This window comes from Eublepharis macularius, chromosome 13 (genome assembly GCF_028583425.1).
Source record: "Eublepharis macularius isolate TG4126 chromosome 13, MPM_Emac_v1.0, whole genome shotgun sequence".
Classification (NCBI taxonomy): Eukaryota; Metazoa; Chordata; class Lepidosauria; order Squamata; family Eublepharidae; genus Eublepharis; species Eublepharis macularius.
In genome coordinates, this window is record NC_072802.1 from 59,240,505 (window position 1) to 59,261,597 (window position 21,093).

Genomic DNA, 21,093 nt, shown 5'->3' on the forward strand with positions numbered 1-21,093 from the left:
GCAGGGCTTTTTTTCAGGAGGAACGCAGTGGAACGGAGTTCCGGAACCTCTTGAAAATGGTCACATGGCTGGTGGCCCCGCCCCCTGATCTCCAGACAGAGGGGAGTTTAGATTGCCCTCTGCGCCCACTGATTTCCACCACCTCTTTTCTCAGAAAAAAACTCTGATTGACAGCATTCCCGTGATCCTATAAGTCTGTCACTTGGTCATAGAAGGAGATGAGGTTGGTTCAGCAGAACCTGCTGGGGAAAAACCTGTGCTGAGTTCCCTGTATCACCACGTTGTCTGTCAGATGCTTGCAGACTGAGGCCTTTATTATCGACGTCCAGGGAAAGAGACATTCAGGGAAAGAGAAATAATAGAGTATGGTAGCATAAAATTTTAAAGAAAAAGTATAAAGCCAAGCGCAGAGGTGAAATCTTTCTGAAACAAAGCACTAGCTTCCATGGAGGAAATATCTACAGCTCTTAAGGAACATTGACATTACTTTGTCATAGTACGCTTGGCTCCAGTGATAGACCCATTCACAGTCCTCACACAGCAACCTCAACAACAGCATTATTGTTAAAACTTTTTGGATACGGAAAGCAACTAAATAAGTTTGAAAAAGCCCTATTCACAAACCAGCTAACATTCCATTAAGGACTGAAATGGCCTCACAGGGTTACAATCATCCTCCTGCCCAAATAATTTAAGCTGATTTGGTGTGTTTCATTTGGATTTAACTTCTTTTATTGGAAGCATAAATACCTACGTAGGTCTCACCAAACCAAACATATTGAGTCGGGCCTATTATTGACTTTTATGGAGGCAAATATCCCACAAGTCTGTTTTTTATTTATGAGCTTATTGGCATTTAAACTCATAATAAGTGGGATTGTGGTTTCCACATCTGTAAGGCTGATGCCCAGGATAAGCTATATCCCAAGATTAATCTGGGCACCCTCCAAACTGCTAAATGGGAAACATACCGCTTGGCTGTGGTTATCTCAAAACCCACGGAGACCTAACTGTCATAATTTCACCGCCGCATACAGCACAAAGGAGGGCAGCTGGGTTAAGGAAGACGCCTAGTGAAAGGTTGGAAGAGAGAGGTTGGAAGAGCAGCTGTTAGAAGAGAGAGGTTATGCCCTCTCTCTTCCAACCTAGCTGGAAGCAGTACTTGGTTATGCTCTAGCTATCTATACTGAGCAAGTGCAATCCTGGTCCCTCTACTTGGTAATTCACTGCCCCTGTTTTTGCCTAATGGGGATGCCTTATGAACAGTTTGCCTGTGTGAGTTGCTAGAACTATTCCTCAAGGTTTAGCCTGTACAGTATTTTATGCAGGTGGATAAACTGGTTTGAAAAGGCCCCTGAATTCAATTAGCCACTCATCTAGATGAATTGTATTTGGAAAGAGATCAAGATGGATAGCCATGTTAGTCTGTCTGTAGCAGTGGGAAAGAGCAAGAGTCCAGTAGCACCTGAGACTAACAGCATTTGTGGTCGGGTATGAGCTTTCGTGAGTCACAGCTCTGTGTTCTAAAGAAGTGAGTTGTGTGACTCACAGAAGCTCATATCCTACCACAAATTTTGTTAGTCTTATAGGTGCTACTGGACTCTTGCTCTTTTCTACTGTGTTTGGAAAGATGCATGGCTTATGGATAGAGCGTGTTCTTTGTATGTCGAAAGCCCCATGTCTGGCCACTAGCCTCTCTGGATGAAGGATGTCAGGGTGCAAAGAGAATGTGTGTGGAAGGGAGAGTTTCCCATTTCTTCTGCTCCACATGGAATTATTTTGTGCATGTGAGGTAGCAAAAATGAGAAAACTGCCCCCCCTCACTCTTTTTGCATGGGGGAAGAAAAGCTTGGGAAAAAGACAGGAGCTCGTCTCTCCCCCCCCCCCCCCCCGGTGGCTGCTTTCCAAGCCCATTTGGGCTCTCCTTTTTTAACGCAAGCCATTCTCCCAAAGCTGCTGTGTGTCCGGGCGAGCCTGGGTTGGCTTTGTGGAGAATTCATGAAGGAAGTAACGTCTGGAGTGACTCTCAGATAGCAGGCAGTGCTGCCAATGTGCTGAATAAGTCAACAAACTGACCCTGTATAAAGCATATTCATGTGCAGGCCAATACGTGTGAACTAGCTGGATAGCGAAAGGTGTGAAGGGAAAATATTTCTCCCACATTGTTATTCCTGATGTATGTAACTTCTTGGCAACCACAGAGGAAGAAGTCACACCTTTGATCCTGGCTAGATGCTATGCAGCAGCACAGCCAGCTACTGGGGTGTTAGCTACATTGATGCCAAGCTCCTAGTGTACCAATGTGTAGGCAGAATGTTTGGCTTCCTTCCTTGCAGAGGCCTGGCAATATTTTTCAATGCTGAGCCATAACACACCTGCCTCAGGGGTTTCTGGCTCTCAGCCTGAAGATGCAGTTTGTCAAACTGCCATCCATGTGAGAAATGGGAGGAAACAGCAGCCCCAGAGGGTTGGACCAATGGCCATTAATAGTGCAGATGAGGCCTTCTCACTCACTTACTCACACACACCACCCCTTCATCCTAACAAGGATATCAGAACCCAAAATCTAGTGTATCAACCCCTACTCCTCCAGTAATTGAAATAATTCCTTTCATAGCAGGTCCAATCCTGATTCCTGACATGTGAATGACACACAGTTCTGCCATAAAACATGTCCTATCAGATTACTGTAGCGTAGTTGGGAGGAAATTATTTGGACAGCATTTTAAAAACATACACAGAAAGGTAACAAGGAATGCAAGAACAATCAATCGCTCGAGACTTCTTTTACTCTGGCTGGGACACAGCTAGCTGCTCTAGTTCCATTCAGAGTTACCAGATTTGATTAAAAAACAAGCAAGCAAAGTAAGCGAATGCTTTGAAGTTGTAGCAGCTACTCATGGATCTGTAGCGTTCTAAACTCTGGGGTCTCTGCTGTGGTCTAAGAAACTGTTATGGCCAGGTATAAAGAACAAAAAGTTAACGTCTTAGTTCACAGCCCAATATGGATTTTCTTATGGCAATAGGCTTAGTGGAGGAAATTTTGCAAACATGACAGCTCCAACTTAAAATGTTAAGTTTCCTAAGGCAGCCAGCTCCATCCCAAGGTGGCTCTAAAACTGTTTCCCTAGACTTCACCCTCAAAACTTTGGACCATCCACATCTAGACATTCTAGCTGTAGACTTCAGAAGGATAGCAAGAAACAACTGTTCCTCCATCCTGTTTGGATCGATCTCTAGCTGAGCACTACCGCTCCCTTACATCTTCTGAGAGCCAAACTAAAAGTGACGTCTTACACAGGTTGGACACTAGTCGGCTTCCCTCAAGTTTTGATGGGAAATGTAGGCATCCTGGTCTTGCAGCTGTAATGGAGAGCCAAGCTGTAAAACCAGGGCGCCTACATTTCCCATCAAAACTTGAGGGAAGCCGACTAGTGTCCAACCTGTGTAAGACGTCACTTGTAGTTTGGCTCTCACTGACATAGATCGGGCCATCAGGGGGAGGGGGAAGCAGCCAGGTCCTCCTGTTTCATGTCTGAATCCATCTCAGTCAAGAATTCCCTCCCCTAAGTTTATTTCTCTGTGAGCCACTTTGGAAGCTGAATTTGGTTGAGAAGTGGAATAAAAATATGATAAACAAACACCCTGGCTAGTTTTAAGCAGACCTCATCCAACACACTGCTAGTTATGAAAAAAAATGATACAGTAGCCATGTGATAGAATTAGCAATCACAGAAATTATTCCAGGGCTGCTCTCCAACAGTGCCGTGGGATAAGGCATGAATGTAGACAAAATAAAACGGAAATGATTTTGGAAGGAAATCTCACTTAAATGCTCAGGTATTGAAGCGGCATATGGATATATGAAAAGGAATGAAAATGAAATCCTGCCTACAAGTCATAGTTGACTAATGGTGACCTCTGGTGGGGTTTTCATGGCAAGAGTCTAAAAGAGGTGGTTTGCCATTGTCTGCCTCTGCAATCCTGGTCTTTACAATTACTAACCAAGGTCAACCCTGCTTAACTTCTGAGATCTGATGAGATGGAGCTATCCTGAGATCTCAGATTCTGGAATTTAGATTTTAATATTTGGTTTGGGGTGGGCTTTACCCAAGTTCTAGGTGACTTTTCCATTTAGTTGGGGCACATGGGAGCAGCAGCCAGCAGCACCACATTTGTATCCCACCTACAGATATTTACATAGGGTATAGCAATTGTTACCAGAACTGCTCTTTATTATAAGGGGGAAATTAGCTTTAGCAGTCTGTAACTTAAAATTAGCGCGGATCTTAACCTATGTATACGGAGGTCCCGATCCCAGACACTCTAGTGAAAAAGAGGCAGACTATAAATAGGTTCAACACGTGTATTGTCTAACAATGTGGCGTAAGCCTGAGCTTGCACAAGCATACAAGAAACACACAAGATCTAGGAAATACAGAGTATGAAATACAGAGACGTTCGCATTAGCTGGTTCCCAACGATGATAGGGGGAATATTCACTTATCCTGAAGCGAAGCAGAGACACAACAGCGAGGGGGGGGGTGGCCCAATGCCAGCACTGGAGCCACAGACGGACAGCAAGGAGGTCTGGATAGGATGGCACGCGCCTGGCTGGGACAGGACGGGAATGGCACGAGCACCATGCGGTCTGAGAGGCCGGCTTAAATACCCCAAAACGTACCCTGGTGCTGGTGCTGTACTTGGTGGTTCTCACAGATTAAAACAAAGGGTCTAATGGGTCACTGAATGGCTTGGATGGGCCACTTTGGTAATCAGATTTGTGATAAGTGACACCTCAGGAAGAGGGGACAAAAGAGGGAGGGGGAAATCCAAGTGGGCTGAAAGGATGTTCCAGCGGACAGGGCTTGTCCTGATGTCATCAGCTTCTGGAATGCGGAGGTTTCTTTGAGATGCATTCTCTAAGTGCTTGGGATGGTCGGCACTTAGTTCCTTCTCCGGGGCGGCTCCTAAGATATGCAGAGCGGGGCGAGGTACTCTCGCTGCGGACGTGGTGTGCCCGCTTCGCCGAAATGGCTTCCCAAAGCAGTCTTCTTCCCAGGGTCTTCTGGCTGCCTGAGAACATGGATGCCGGCTGGGCATAGCTGGGGCTGGTTTGCAGGCTGCCCGGTAGCGAGGGCAAGCTCGGGGACCGACCCGCGGGAGGCTCCAGGCGGGAACTGACCAGGGAGCGCCTAGCCAGGCTCGCTGGAGGTTTCCCCGGCAGGCGCCCGGCTGCTAGCAGTGGCTTGGGCCCATATGAGGCAGGCTTCCATGGAGGCAGGGGGAACAACACTTTAAAACACAGTCCAAGGCAGGGAACAGGCACGGTCCGTGGCAGATGGCAATGCAGGCACGGGGAACACTTGTAACAAAGTCCAAACGCACACTAGGAAGTCCAGATACAGGTCAGGGCAGGACTGCCCAGAAATAGAGTCCTTTGTGCAGTTATCCAAACATGGAGTCAGTAAACTACACAGTCCATAGCAGCAGTACGGCAATTGACACGCAGGCAGGAAACTGACACGTGTATCAGAGCACACACGTGCAAAGCAATCTTTGTGTAGCAACAAAACAGCAACGCAGGAAACTTTAACACAGTTCATGGCAGGCCTTAAAGCAGGGGAGGGGGCCTACTTGGCAACACAATGGAGGCTGTTTCCTTGAAAGAAAGAAAGAAAGAAAGAAAGAAAGAAAGAAAGAAAGAAAGAAAGAAAGAAAGAAAGAAAGAAAGAAAGAAAGAAAGAAAGAAAGAAAGAAAGAAAGAAAGAAAGAAAGAAAGAAAGAAACTTGCCAGGCATTCTGTAGGTTTCAGAGGTAGAGGAGTGGGGGTTAAGATATGGACTGCATGTACCCGTCAAGGCTAGGAAAAGAGTGTAGCAAGTGCAACCATCTAAAAGAGACATGAGGGGGAATGACATGGCCTTGGTGTTTTGATGAGGGACATTGCACCCTTGCCATGGGAACAGGACAGATCATTAAGGAGACAGAGCAAGTGAGCCATGGATGGAGCAAGTGGGAGGTTAGAGGAAACGCATCATTAGTCAAAGCTGGAGGGAAAATAAAATGTGATAACAAGTAAGTAGGCAAATTATTTGTGTCCTTCACTCTTCCTCCTCCTCCAAACAGGACTTCAGCTCTGTACAGCTCTGAAAAGATAGTAGTGTTTCTTTTCTATTTAGAGCAAGCCAGTATATCAATGCCATGATGTTTGTATTTTAACTGTGTTGTAGCCAAGCAGAAGTAAAGCTTTTGTCTTGGGTCAATTCTACTTGCCTATGCAGTACTTTAGATGCTTGATAGAATTATAGCTGTAATATTTTTTTAACCAGCTATCTGTTTCTAAGAAGATGTTACATGCCTTCCTACAGTTCCCAGATGAAAATCGGGACATGCTCAAAAAATGTCTCCCATTCCAAGAATCACTGTCCGAGGCCCCTCCTGTACATATTACCAGGGCTTTTTTTCTGGGAAAAGAGGTGGTGGAACTCAGTGGGTTGCCCTCAGAGAAGATGGTCACATGGCTGGTGGCCCCACCCCCTGATCTCCAGACAGAGGGGAGTTTAGATTGCCCTCTGTGCTGCTCCAGCGGCGCGGAGGGCAATCTAAACTCCCCTCTGTCTGGAGATCAGGGGGCGGGGCCACCAGCCATGTGACCATTTTCAAGAGATTCCGGAACTCCGTTCCCCTGCGTTCCTGCTGAAAAAAAGGCCTGCATATTACTAAAAGATGTCTGCAATGGCCCTGTATGGTGATTTACACCGATTTAGATGCTGAAAGGGTGTTTGTTCTTTGGATTAAATACTGAATTAACATAATATTCTAGAAACATCAGGCTCTGAGTCCAGTGGCACATTAGAGTCCAACAAGATTTTTCAAGGGTGTAAGCTTTCGAGTGTCAAAGCTCTCTTCTTCAGATACTTGAAAAATGTTGTTGGTAAGGTGCCACTAGACTCAAATCCTAGTGTTCTACTGCAGACCAACATGGCTACCTACCCGAAACTGTTCTAGAAATATGATATTAATACTGCAAAATAGATGTTACCAGCTATAGTAGGTTTTGCTTGAGCGCATAATTGGGGGGAAGTGTTGGGCTTTAGCAAGTGTTTTCATCTCAGTCATGAAACAGTTAAACTGTTTGTGTTACTTAGTTAGTAAACTCATTTGCATGCAACCACTTAGGCCTCGAGTAATTATTGCTGCCATGGAAAGGGGAATCTCTAAGCATAATAAAGTAGAATTAGGACTTTCTATTGGGCAATCTGTTTATTGGGGGGGGGCAATTAAGTGAAGCTATATACTGAAGTTTGTTCTTTGTCTCAGTTAGTCTCAGTCTTGTGCTCTAAGGGCCAAGCTACAAGTGATGAATGACACTTGAACAGCATTCGTCACTTGTAGCTTGGCCCTTAGGCTTAGGACTACCTTTTACTAGCAAGATGTAGTCAGTCTAGCAATTTCTTATTTTCTTCCAATGTAACCCTATTTTTATCCTTTATGTAGTAAAGTATTCTTACAGAGCTATACTGGAGTGTGTGTCTGTTCTCATTAAGTCCAATGTGCAATCTCTACCTTAAACTCTGCTAATTAACTGTTGATTTCCTACAGGAAGGCCATAGATGAGTAGGGAAAATGTTTATGTGCCTCGGGTTCTATGTTCATCTCCAATTAAAAAGGATTTTAGATCTATGAGAACGGCATCTGCCTAAACCACCGATGAGCTATTGCCAGTCATAGTAGCCAACACTGGATTAGATGGATATTTGCTTGACTCACTTTTCAGGAATCTTTAGATAGTCCAGTCTCCTTAACCTGATGTTCAAACCCTCACTTTGGCTTCCCAGTCAATGTTTCTGTCCTACCTTACTTTCAAAGTCTTGTATCTTGTATTTATCCACCTTCCTAAGCTGTGACTAGAGATGGGCACGAACCGAAATACGACCAAAGTTCATGGCAGACCAGGCCAGTTTGTGGTTCGCGAACCAGCAGTTTGTCAGAGCCCATTTCTGACAAACCACCACGAACTTTAGGCTGGTTCGTTTGGTTCATTTTTTGGTTCCTCACTGCAGACAGGCTGGTGCCAATCAATCAATTTCCTAGGCAACAGGGGATGGACTTCCTGCAGACCTTCTGCTGACCTGGAAGTGGCCTTCTGCTGACCCTGAAGTGACTTTCTGCTGGCCCGGAAGTGACAATTTGCTGACTTGGATGTGATGTTTTCATGAACCAAATGAACTGGTTCGTGAACCAGGGCAGGTTTGTGAAAGTTCGTGATTTGCGGTTCGTGAAATGTGACGAACCACAAACCGCATGGTTTGTTTTTTCCCAGTTCGTGCCCATCTCTAGCTGTGACCTCAGCCCTATTCATTTCTGGTTACCCTGAGCATTAAGTGCTGTGATCACACTCTCTTCCTGGATCCAGACTTTGTCTCTCATGTGGCCCACTGGCTCTCTTCTGTGCTTTTCACAAGAACCTCTCATTTTGCTAGGATTGTGTTTGTATTGACGGCACGGCTAATTCTTAGGGCACTGCCGGTGGGGGGCTGTCTCCCTTGGGGATTCTTCCATAATTTTTTTTTTGCTTTTGTTGATTTTTAAAAGTATTGAATGAATTTTATTCATGAAGATGCTAAGAAAAGCATGCAGGAAGTATTCTGCGCAATAGCTAAGTGAAAAAAAAAGAAATTTAAGCGCACTAGAATATTTGTACCTGATTCCCCTCCCCACACACTTACACACACACACACACACACACACACATCTAAAGCCCTCTCATCCAAAATTCTGACTTTTAGCCTGATTAAGAGAATCAATTCTGCCAAAAATATTGGAACTGAATTACCCTTCAAAGGACAGAGAGCTTGCAAAGGCTGTTCTGCACTTCTCACTACTTGGGATAAAAAAGGTAAAGATGGTCCCCTGTGCAAGCACCGAGTCATTACTGACCCACGGGGGGATGTCGCATCACGACATTTTCTTGGCAGACTTTTTATGCTTAAAAATCAAATACCTCTTCCACATCCTTTCAGTTAATGTAGGCAGATTTGCAAAAGGCTTATGAATAAGAACTAGGAAGATTGGAAGCATGCAGCATTATTCTCCCTGCACCCCATTTAAAAATGTATGAGTACAATACAAGGAGGAAAACCCAAACTGGCGTGAATTATGTGCTGTAAAAATGAGAGATGGACTTTGGTTACCTAAATAGCCATTTTTCAGGATTCCAAAACATCATTTGCTCTCTAAATTGCTTCCTGCTTATATGCTCAGTAATTCCACCTTCTTGCATTACTAGAATCATTAATCTGGTCCCTGAAAACTCAACAGTGATAGAAGGAATAAAACTGGCAAGATTTCCAAACCGCTGTATTTAAAGAGCAATGTCTTCCGGATTATTTAGAAGTCTCCCCTGCCAACAGCACGTTAGGATTATTACAAATTCCTCTAAGGAAAAGGCCTAGGTTTCCGGATATTTTCAGCTGTGGTTACACAGCTTGCTTTAGTAGGAGGTTGGAAAAAGTGCATTTCCTTTCTTCTTTGGTAACAAAAACATTAAAATGCAGCATTAGGAAGAATGGTTTCAAGGTTGAATTTAGATATCTTTGTCCTATTGGCAAAGACTTTTAAATTTTTTCGCTTAAAGATCTCAAAGGCCAATGTGCATGAGGCCTCGGAAGTGAATTTCTAAGTTTATTTATTTACATCATTTGTAGTCCACCTTTCTCACTGAGAGGCAATCTGGATGTGCAGACTTTTAAAGAGTTTCCAAGACCCAATTTGAGTTCCCTGCACCTACACAGCAGCTTTGGGGAATAGCTGTTACAAAATAGAGGAGAACCCAATGCCTCTGTTTCCCTGAAAGCCAGTTTGGTGTAGTGGTTAAGAGTGCGGCACTCTAATCTGCAGAGCCAGGTTTGATTCCTCACTCATTCACTTGAAGCCAGCTGGGTGACCTTGGGCTAGTCACAGCTCTTTGGAGCTCTCTCAGCTCCACCCACCTCACAGGATGTTCTATTGTGGGGATAATAATGGCATACTTTGTAAATCGCTCTGAGTGGGCATTAAGTTGTCTTGAAGGGCGATATCTAAATTGAATGTTATTATTATGTTATTATTATCCCTGTGTCAAAATAGCAGGGGAGGGAGGGTTTTTTCCCTGTTTTTTCTGCTCCACGTGGACTATTCTGTGCACATGGAACAGTAAAAACAGGAGATATTAAAACGAACCTCCAGAACAGCAGTTTTTTTTATAAATAGCTGTTGTAGGGGCCACTAGATCAGGGTTGTGAAATGGGCTAAGTCCTCCCCTCCAGCTGCTGGCTGGTATGTTGGAGTAACTGTACGATTTGCTTCTATGTTTCCTATACATTTTCCCTATTGAAGTGAATAGCAGCTATGGGGAGGGGCAAGACTGAGAAAACGTGAATCATGCAAAGAGTTAAGCCCTCAAACCATACCCTGCCCATATTTGTTGGTCGCAATATGCAATTAATGTTTGAAAGATTCATTTATGGTTGCCAACTCTTGATCAGGAAATTCTTGGAGGTTTGGGGGTGGGGTCTGGGGAGGGACCTCAATAAAGTATAATGCCAATAAAGCCCACCCTTCAAAGCAGCCATTTTCTCCAGGGGAACTGATCTCTGTAGTCCGGAAATCTATTGTAATTCTGGGAGATCTTAAGTCCCCACCTGGAGGTTGGCAACCCCACATTAGCCAGCTTCTCATCTCCTCTTAGTTAGCCCTTAAGTCCCCATTGTATGGCCTTGACAACTTAAAACTTTTAATTCTATAGAACTATGTGAAAAAAATAATGTACAAAAGGAGAACCCACAAGAATCTGCAAGGGAGGGGAAATTCCATCTACCCCACCAGTTTCTGCATCCAACCGTGGGCAGTACTCTAGTATATTCTTCTATGCTAGCTTTGCTTAGCTAAATGGAGCCTCCATAGACAGTGTTCCTCTGACTACCAGCTGCTAGAGAGGTGGAGAACTTGAAGCCATGGAGGGCTATTGCATTCATGCTTTAAGGTAAAGGTAGTCCCCCTGTGCAAGCACCAAGTCATTACTGTCCCATGGGGGGACATTGCATCACAATGTTTTCTTGGCAGACTTTTTGTTACGGGGTGGTTTGCCATTGCCTTCCCCAGCCATCTATACTTTATCCCCAGGAAACTGGGTACTCTTTTTACCAACCTCGGAAGGATGGAAGGCTGAGTCAGCCTTGAGTCGGCTACCTGAGATCATTCATGAGTAGAGCTTGGGCTGCAGTACTGCAGTTTACCACTCTGCTTTGCTTGTGGATTATTCAGGGGCATCTAGTTGGCCTTTGTGGACAGGATTCTAGACCAGATGGCTTTTTGGACTGATGTGGCAGGGCTCTTCTTATGTTCCTGGAACTTTTTACTACTTAGTTAACTGAATAGTGTATAACCATATTTGCACATGTAGGTGGACTTTTAGATCTTCATGTTGAAAGGAACAGCACAACTCCTATACTGCCCTTGGATCTTGCTTGTCTGAATTTTGGTTGTGCTTTTGAAGAGTTTTGCTGTCAGTGGACAGAATGTTCAACACATATCACAAAAAGTGAGCGTTGTAGTGTATTTGGTTACCTAGGCTCACCTACAAGGAACTGTAGAGAGAGACCCTTTGATTGGAACAGATTTTTCCCTTCCAGGTTACTGGTTCTGGCAAGCAGCACAATCTCCCTGTATCTATCTAGTTAACAATGCAGAGCACCCTGTTTGAACAAGACCAGTCTCCATTTTCGCTCCTCCCCGAGGGGATATCTATTTTTCTCATCATACTGTAACTTTTCTGACTGATGCAATCAAATCCTGGAAACCTGCCCTCTTTTGCTTAGGACCGAGCAGCCTCTTGGGAATGATGTTAATTTTCCACATTGAGTACAACAGATGGTAGGATGTGCTGGATCTTGCCTATCGGAAGCAAAACGGGCAGCGCCTGCGGGATTTTCATGGCGTTTTCCAAAAAGCAACTGTGGAGATCGAGATTGACAAGGAAGGGTGAGAGAGAGGGAAGGAAAGAAGAAACCTCGGTGAGGAATTTCGGCGCAAGTTGATTCATAAAATGTTTTGCATATGAGGGAAGTAAAAACTGGGAATCTTAGCTCTGGCTGTGCGGTGTTGTTGGTTCAATGCCTGCAGTGGGCACCGTCACTGATCTGATTGCTTATGCAAAACCAGACTTTTGCTTGTCTAGTGCAACCACACTTTAGGATAACTGAAGGCTCAATAAGAGAGCATATTATTGTTTTGCTGAATCGGATCAAGGTCTGTCCAATCCAATATTCTGTTTTCATCAACACTCAGCCAACATATGAAGCTCCTGTATAGTCGAAGGCTTTCACGGCCGGAGAACGATGGTTGTTGTGGGTTTTCCGGGCTGTATTGCCGTGGTCTTGGCATTGTAGTTCCTGACGTTTCGCCAGCAGCTGTGGCTGGCATCTTCAGAGGTGTAGCACCAAAAGACAGAGAATGACCTGCCAACACCTTTTCCACACTGTGACACTGAGAGATCTCTGTCTTTTGGTGCTACACCTCTGAAGATGCCAGCCACAGCTGCTGGCGAAACGTCAGGAACTACAATGCCAAGACCACGGCAATACAGCCCGGAAAACCCACAACAACCATATGAAGCTCCTGTTTACTGATTCGAATCCTTCCTGTATTCGCTGGAATATGGTCTACTGAGACCAGAAGAGGTTTTTTACAACCCCAATACCTGTGATCCTTCAATTGGAAACTGGAAATTGAAACTGGAACTTCTTCTGAGCTGGAAGTGAAGGGATGCAACATCTCTTTGCGTTCATTGTAACTAGTGAACAGAGCTAGGGGGTGAAGGTGATGGCCTTCTGTTAGGGAAGTTTTGGAAATACCCTATTGGCCCACTATATCATTGAACCAGATTGTTCAATTTCTACCTATAAATATTTCACACACTTTCTGATCACTGTTTATGCAACACTGAACTGTTGCAGTTTGAAGATTATTAAGAGTTGCAGTCAGCTAGTTTTTCTACACACACACAAAAAGCTACATGTGTTTCGTCCACTCTCAGCCTTGAGAAGGCAGTTCCAAGAATGTCACGATAACTAACTGAGCCACGATTACTATCCGTATCTCCTCAAAGATGATCTTCCTCAAAGATGATCTCTGACCTATTAATCTATCTTATTCTGAAAAGGCAAAAGGGTTACATACACATCCTCCGGTTCTGGCCTTGGATGCCTGCTTCCTCAGTTTTGCCATGGGTTTGCTTGACTGCTTTCATTCTTAAATGTAAAGTATCATCTATCAATCTACACCGTTCAGAAGATCATGTACCTCGACTTGATTGTTTGTAAGAACTGGCTGTTTGTTTACAGAACTGTATGGGATCTTATAAACTGTATACAATTATTTATGTTGATTGAAAGGAATAAAATACAAGTGCTGCTGTTTTCCTATATGCATACAGTTACCAAAATTGAATGTATCAAGGTTTATCTCTAAGCTGCTTCGGATTCGGGTATTTAAATCGCTTTGGCATGCTCCGTAAAGATTCAGAGCATACCAAAGTGAGGTATTACTTTTTATTCTACAGAAAGCTATTCAAAGCTTCCACTGTTCCCACAGTATGAATGTGTATGAGCCAAAAGGGGTGGGGAGTCTCTTTTGATAAACATTTTTAGCAATTTTGGCAATTTGCGGGGTTGCTCCAAAAGGAGATTAAAGTTTCCATTCACTCAAAAGTGAGAGCCACGCAGTAACAGGCAGTGTTGCCATACTCTTAGCCAGCTTTGTTTTCACTCAGTGAGGTCAACACATAGCCATATCTGATTGGCTATGTAGTATTGTGGGGTCGCTATGCTCCCTACATGATCCCTGATAGGTTGGGATTGTCTATGCAACGATTGGGTCTCATTTGTCAGCACCAGAGTATGCCACTTACCTTAAACTGCTTTATAATAACAATAATAATAACATTCGATTTATATACCGCCCTTCAGGACGGCTTAACACCCACTCAGAGCAGTTTACTAAGTATTATTATCCCCATAACAACAACACCCTGTGAGGTGGGTGGGGCTGAGAGAGCTCCTAGAAGCTGTGACTGACCCAAGGTCACCCAGCTGGCTAGAAGTGAAGGAGTGTGGAATCAAAACATGGCTCTCCAGATTAGAGTCCCGCACTCTTAACCACTACACCAAACTGGCTTTCCACACCAAACTGGCTCTCCAGGTTAAAGCCGGAAACGTGACAGAGAAGGAATTCACTTGGTGACCCATGCCTCAAGCTTCAGGTTGAAGGCCTAGCAAAACTAGTGGATTATTTGAAAAAGGAAACTCACGACGGATTTACAGCCACTTGCTACACAAGGAGTTGACGATTTGGCCATAAAGTTTGATAGCAAGAGTCTAACGCTTCGTGTTCCTGTCAGTTTGTCTTTTTTTGGTTGTTGTTCTTTGCTGCCTCTTCCCTAATGCTGGAAGGATCACTACACGGCTGTCATTCTGACATGTCTTAAGGGTTTCTTGTCAGACCCATTAAAGATGAGCTCACTTTCCTTTGTTCTAGCAACAAGCAGGGTCCCATCCACACCCACCAAGCACCAGTAGGCTGAGCCCATGTTTTCTTAAGGTGTACACGACATTAAAAGCCGTTTAGTCGGATGCCTAATACCACAACGCTGCCAGGGCCTTTGTAGCCTGTGTGTTTTTCATGGCAAGATGACTGACGCGAGGTGCAAAGCGGCGCTGAAGGGAATATCTCACTTGGCCCATCAAACCTCTCTGTTCGAGGATTAATTCGAAGAATAGCTGACAATGTTGACTCAGAATGGCACAATGGAGGTATAATTAGCCCTGTGATGTGAGGCGGACAGAAAGACTCAGTTTTTATACCTCTTAATGTAATTACATCCATTTTTTAAAAATGCTGTCTTAGAAATGAATGTTTCTCTTCACTTGATTGTAAGTTATGTCTAATGGTGAAATCTCCTTTGGATGGAAGACTACCTGTGGGCAAAGTGGAGCAGGATGATTAATAGGACTAAAACCACCGATATAAAAATTATACTGAACTCCCACATCCTCTGCAGTCTCATGTATGGACAAATACAAAATGCTGACAAATAGCAACTCTGTACTAGGACGCCCCACGAAAATTATGTCACAGATTCAGAAAGTTTTTATGAATGCAAAAGTAATTTTTTTGCTTTCCTTTTCAGAGCCTCATCTACAACAAGAAGATGGCTTCTTCTGCAGCGGATGGCTGGATGAATTCAGAGATTTCTTCTCCAAGGAGAAACAAATTTGCTGATTTACACATGGAGCAAAATGAAGAAGAAGAATCTTGAGGGAGAAGGTTAGACTGTACCACTTCAAACAAAATAAAATAAAATAAAATAAAATAAAATAAAAGCTTTTAAAGACAGAGTGGTGGGAGACTGCTGGGAGAGAGGAACTTTGCAATTCTCTCCCTCCCGTCCCCCCTGTACTGTGGGTGGAATTACAAAGTTCCTGTCTCCCAGCAATCTCCCACCGCTCTGGCTTTGAAAACTTTTATTTTAAGACCTGGTAGATTCCACCCAGAGTGGCAGGGAGGGGGAGACTGAAGGCTTGCACCCATAAACTACATTCATTTTGCTTGTATTTTCAACCTTCCTCTCCACTCCCAAGTGACTCTTTTAAAACTACGCTTCCCAGGAAACATTGTGTCGCTTGACACTCGAAGAACATGTGCCAGATGTCTTTTGTACTAGAGACTCTTAGACAACAGGAATGACTATGATTGCACACTGGAACAGGTGGTCATAGAGCCAACCAGAGGGGCAGTGAATTTGGACTTGGTTCTGGGCAGGAGCTTGTGAGAGATGTAAAGTTGCACCAGTTGGAAACAGTAACCCCCATGCGGTTAAGTTCAGCATTCATGTCAATGAAAAGTTACCCCTCTGAAGTCTAAAACAGGAACATTTGATTTCAAAACAAGAAACTTTACCAAAAAAATGGAAGCAGCAGCAAAGAACAACAACCAAAAAATGTCAAACTGACCAAGAACACGGAGCATTAGGCCTTTGCAATCAAATTTTATGGCCAAATAGTTAAAAATCCAGTCTGAAGATCCATATGAAGATCCAGTCTGAAGATCCATATGAAGAAACCAACCAACAGCTGTCCCATCCCTCAATCCCTGCTGGCCTCCGGCCTTTACCAACATCTATCAATCATTTTCTCCTCATCTCTAAGCAGGGGCCCCCAACAGTTTTCAGCCTGCAGGAACCTTTGAAATTCTGACACAGGGTAGGCACAACCACAAAATGGCTGCCTTAGGAGGTGGAGCCAGACACAAAATGTCAGGGAGCGATGCCTTTAAAAGAACATCTTGTTTAAGAATATTTTGTTGCATGCCTACACACAGCTTTCCTTCAGCAACACGGTGAAGATCCTTGTGCTGTGGTGGCAGCTGCTGCCAAAGCAATGTTTTTAAAAATTAGCACATCGTAACAGAACTCCAGTGACCAATCAGAAGCCCAGTTGGACAAAAGCCCCATCTGGCTACATTCACTTTCTAAAACCATCTGGTGGGCACCAGAAAGGGTGTCAATGAGTGTCATGACGCCCATAGGTACCACACTGGGGACTCCTGTTCTAAGGTATATCATAGGAAAAATGGAAGTCCTAGAGCATCCACTCTGTAGCCATTCTAGGAACGCAATTTCTGCTAGACTATGGTTTCTCCAAGGGAACTGATTTCGGTAGTATGGTGGATCAGTTGTAATTCCAGGAGAACTCCAGGCCACACCTGGAGGATGGTAACCCTATTCCTCCAGCTGCTTGCCTCCCCTCATTTCTTGTTGATGATGATGTGTCACTTCTGAAACTACATTTTAAAAGCTTCTTTGTTGCCAGCATTTTTTAAAAAGCATATCTTGTTGCACAGACATTCACCCGCCGGAGTTTCATGCTTGAAGAGAAAGCAGGTCTGACCTTCACATCTGGCAAGTCTACATGCAAAGCTAAGAAACAACTTTCTGTGCCTTCATTTAGGGTTTTGAAAGAAAGATCAAAGGAAGAAAGTGTTTTGTACAAATAACCTGGATAACTGCAAAGCAAGCTCTGGAGAGAAAGCGTCACATTTCAAATGCAGCAACTGCTTCAGTTAAGCCAAGGTGGGTGGATTTGGTTCCTGGCCTCTCGTCATCTCTCCTCCTTTGCATTTTTGAATGATGCCGCAAGTCTCAGTTCAGCAGAGCGTGAACCTCAATCCATCCATGTTCATCAAACGGCTTAAGTGTAGGGCTAGTCTTAAGGAGGTGTGCAAAGAACGTCAAGGGCAGTAACCCAAGCGCAAGCAGCATGGGGGCAAGCCGTGCAAATGGCGCAATGGTACATTCTTGCACCATACTATTCATTGCCACAGGGCTCATGCAGGAGAAAATCCCGGCAGCTGGTATGATACATGCGGCTTAAGCAGGTGGTGGGGAGGGAATGGGCATGCTTCATTGAAGCCAGGGGCACCCAGCCCAGGTTGAGAGCACATGATGCTGCATCTCTGTCACGTTGGACATTTCTCTTCAATTACTCATGAAATGATGGGGTTTTCTGCTTGGTTTTTTTTGTTGTTGCTGTTGTTGGTTCTGGCCTCATACTGCTTCAAGTTATCCCCTGAGTTTTACAAGAACTTTTTTGTCTTTATTTTTCTCTTTGAGCTTTTTTGGTTTCCTCTCATTTTTTTCTGGTTCTTTTAAGACCACTTTTACCCCAGTCTTTTTTCTGGAAGCTGATTTTTGAGTCAATTTTTTCCTGTAGTTTTTTTTGGTTTTGTTTGTCCCACCTATTCCCACGTACCTCCAATCCACTTTTTGATCACTGGACATTCATCATTGTCGAATCACTTCTCCCCCTACCTTCCTTCCCCCCCCTTCTTGGTTTTGTTTTGATCATTTTTAACCACCAATTTCATAGCAATAGATTGACCTGCCATTGTAATAATAGGTACAGCAGGTTCTCTGAATTCCCAGCTTTCATTTTAAAGAAAAGTCTCTAGTCCCTGCAGAGATATAAGGGAAAAGGTCTACCTCTGCAAGGGAAGGAGCTAGAGACTTACTTTTTTAAAATAATCAATTTCATATCAATGGATCAACCTAACATTGTAATAGAAGGAGCAGCAGGTTCTCTGAATTCCCAGCTTTCATTTTTAAAAGTACATTTCTAGCCCTTCCCCTTGCAGAGATCTGCCTTTTTCCTTATACCTCCACACGGCAAGGGGCTAGAGACTTACATTTTTAAAATGAAAGCTGGAATTGCAGAGAAGCTGCTGCACCTTTTATAACAGTGTTAGGATGATCTAGTGATATGAAATAAACATATTTTTTTTAAAAAATGCAAAAGACCTGGTGAGAGGGGTGGGGTAGTCACTTCTGGCACCAGAAAAAGCAGCATGGTGGAGCTGCTCTTCTTTTAGGCTTCCCCATGCAAAGACTTCCCCATGTGTTCGTTTTCAATCTTTTTTGTAAATTCAGCTATTATATTGATCTATCAATATATGTGCAAAAAAAAAGTGGTGGTACTATGACGACACAAATGATGACAGCCCCCTTGCTTGAGAATCCTGATTATTTAATGCACGTACAGAACAAAACAAGCGGACTCCACAACTGTAGCAATGCAAAGGGAGGGCAGAAAGTGGGGAAGAACCATGCCAAAATCAATTCCAATGCCTGGGAGACTGTTAAAAAAAATCAGGGATAAATTGGGTGTGCAGAAAAGCCCCGTGTATATAGGGGATGGGTTTGAGGTCAGGGGGAAGCCTGTGCAACGAATTTTCTACTAGGTCCCGAAAAGCCATGCTTGGGTCACTCATGTTGGGGCATTCAGGATTGATTCATATATTGCATGTTCCTCCACCCTCTGAAGCAAGGCAGGCAGCCACTAGGAGCAGGGCTTCTCTGCAGAGGCGCTGGGTTCTAAAATTCCCTGTCCTCACAATGGTTTGCCCAGCTCCACATCTTTTGAGTTTTAGGAACCAGGTGAAGACTACTTTTTCCCCTTTCAAGCTTTAAAAAAAAATATAAAGTTTTAATTTTTTTAAAATAGAGAATAGGGAATAAAAAGTAAAAGGGGGAGATAGAAAGAGAAGAAAGAACAAAAAAAATTGCATATCTATTACACTGCACCATTCACTCTAATACATGTCTTAATATTCTGCTAATCAGCTCTCGATTTGCAAATTTTTCCATTTATCTTCTATAATGTCCACAAAGGACCACATCTTAGCTGAAAATTAAATTTCTCCAAACTTATCTTGTATCCATTTGTAAAAAGGCTCCCAAATGTCATTATAGGTTGTAATGTCCAATTCTTTCAATAAACTCGACAGTTTGTCCATTTCAGCCGTCTCAAGTATTTTTTCGACCAGGTTTTCTTGTGTTGGGATAGTTGTCATTTTCCAAAGTCTCGCATATGCAATCCTAGCTGTTGTTTCAGGCTTTTTGTTGATTTTTTTTGTTGAGTTGCTGCTCGTTGTGTTTTTACTTAGATGGTACTGCCAGTTTTAATTGTGGTTTTATTGCCAGATTTCACTTTTACAGCTTGCTTTATCTGGTTCCTTGTGGGCTTGAATTAATCACTACTGCTATTGTCATTTTGAAGCTGCCTTTTTGACGACTGGACTTTCATCATTGTTGAACCACTCCTCCCCCCTGCCTTCCTTTCTCCCCTTCCTGGTTTTGTTTTGTTCGGACTGATTCTTTAAGAATTGGCCCCAAGCGAAGTGCGGGAACATTCCTGTGGCCGGTCACTCACATAAGTGATGTCATAGTGCCCCACTTGGATTGTGCTTGCTGTGGGCCTACTTGGAAGACTTTATGGGTCTGTTCACTGAGCCTCCCCCACCCCCACTGGCCAGATGAATGGGGGGGGGGGGCTAGGAGCAGGGAATCCCCTGCTCACACCAGAGGAGTGACAGCACTACTTCCGGCTGGAGTCTTTGGGTAACAGAAAGCAGGATTACATGTACCCTTTGTTTAATGCAGTAGGGGTGTCCTTTACAAGGGACAAAAGTGACGTGATAGGAACAACTTGCTGGGGGAAACATAGCCCTGTGGCAACATTTCAGGGGACGCAGCTTGGGCTCAAGTGGACAAAAATACTGTTGTGGCTGAAGCCAGATTTAATGGGCAAGTCAGCCTAAATTCTCTCAAGAAGTTAAAATGACAAAACTGAGGCTATCATACTTTGGTTACATCATGAGAAGACAAGACTGGAAAAAACAATAATGCTAGGAAAAAGTGGGAGGCAGTAGGAATCGAGGAATAATAATAACAACAACATTCGATTTATATACCGCCCTTCAGGACAACTTAATGCCCACTCAGAGCGGTTTACAAAGTATATTATCATTATCCCCACAACAAAACACCCTGTGAGGTGAGTGGGGCTGAGGGAGCTCCTAGAAACTGTGACTAGCCCAAGGTCACCCAGCTGGCTTCAAGTGGAGGAGTCGGGAATCAAACCTGGCTGTCCAGGTTAAGAGTCCCGCGCTCATAACCACTACACCAAACTGGCTGTCCAACGTGAAGCTAGATTGACTCAATAAAGGAAGCCACAGCCTCCAGTTTGCAAGATCTGAGCAAGGCTGGTTTGGAGGTCATTAATTCATAAAGTTGCCATAAGTCAGATGGCACATAACACACACAATTTTATCACATGGTGATTCTGATTTTTGCTAACATCATTTGTGACCCTTCTAGAACTAGCATCACCCATCCATTCGTTATGATGAAGAGGGGTAGAGCATGTTATGTAATGCATTTTATTTTTATGTCCATATTCTAGCTTGGCAATGTAAACAAATGTTCTCGTTTCCTCCTGTGACTGCCTTGTGTTTCATGGGAGTTCCCTCCTTGGCATGCCTTTTCCAAGAAACATTATCAACATGCATCTATCATGAGTGGATCTGTTAGCCCGCATTAGTTGGAATAAACAGACGAGCATTTGAATCATCGCTGCTATGCCTCAGAGGCCTCTCTCCTTTGTTTTCAAAAGTAAAAATGCAAGGAAGTTCACACTGCTGTGGAACAGAAAAATGTGG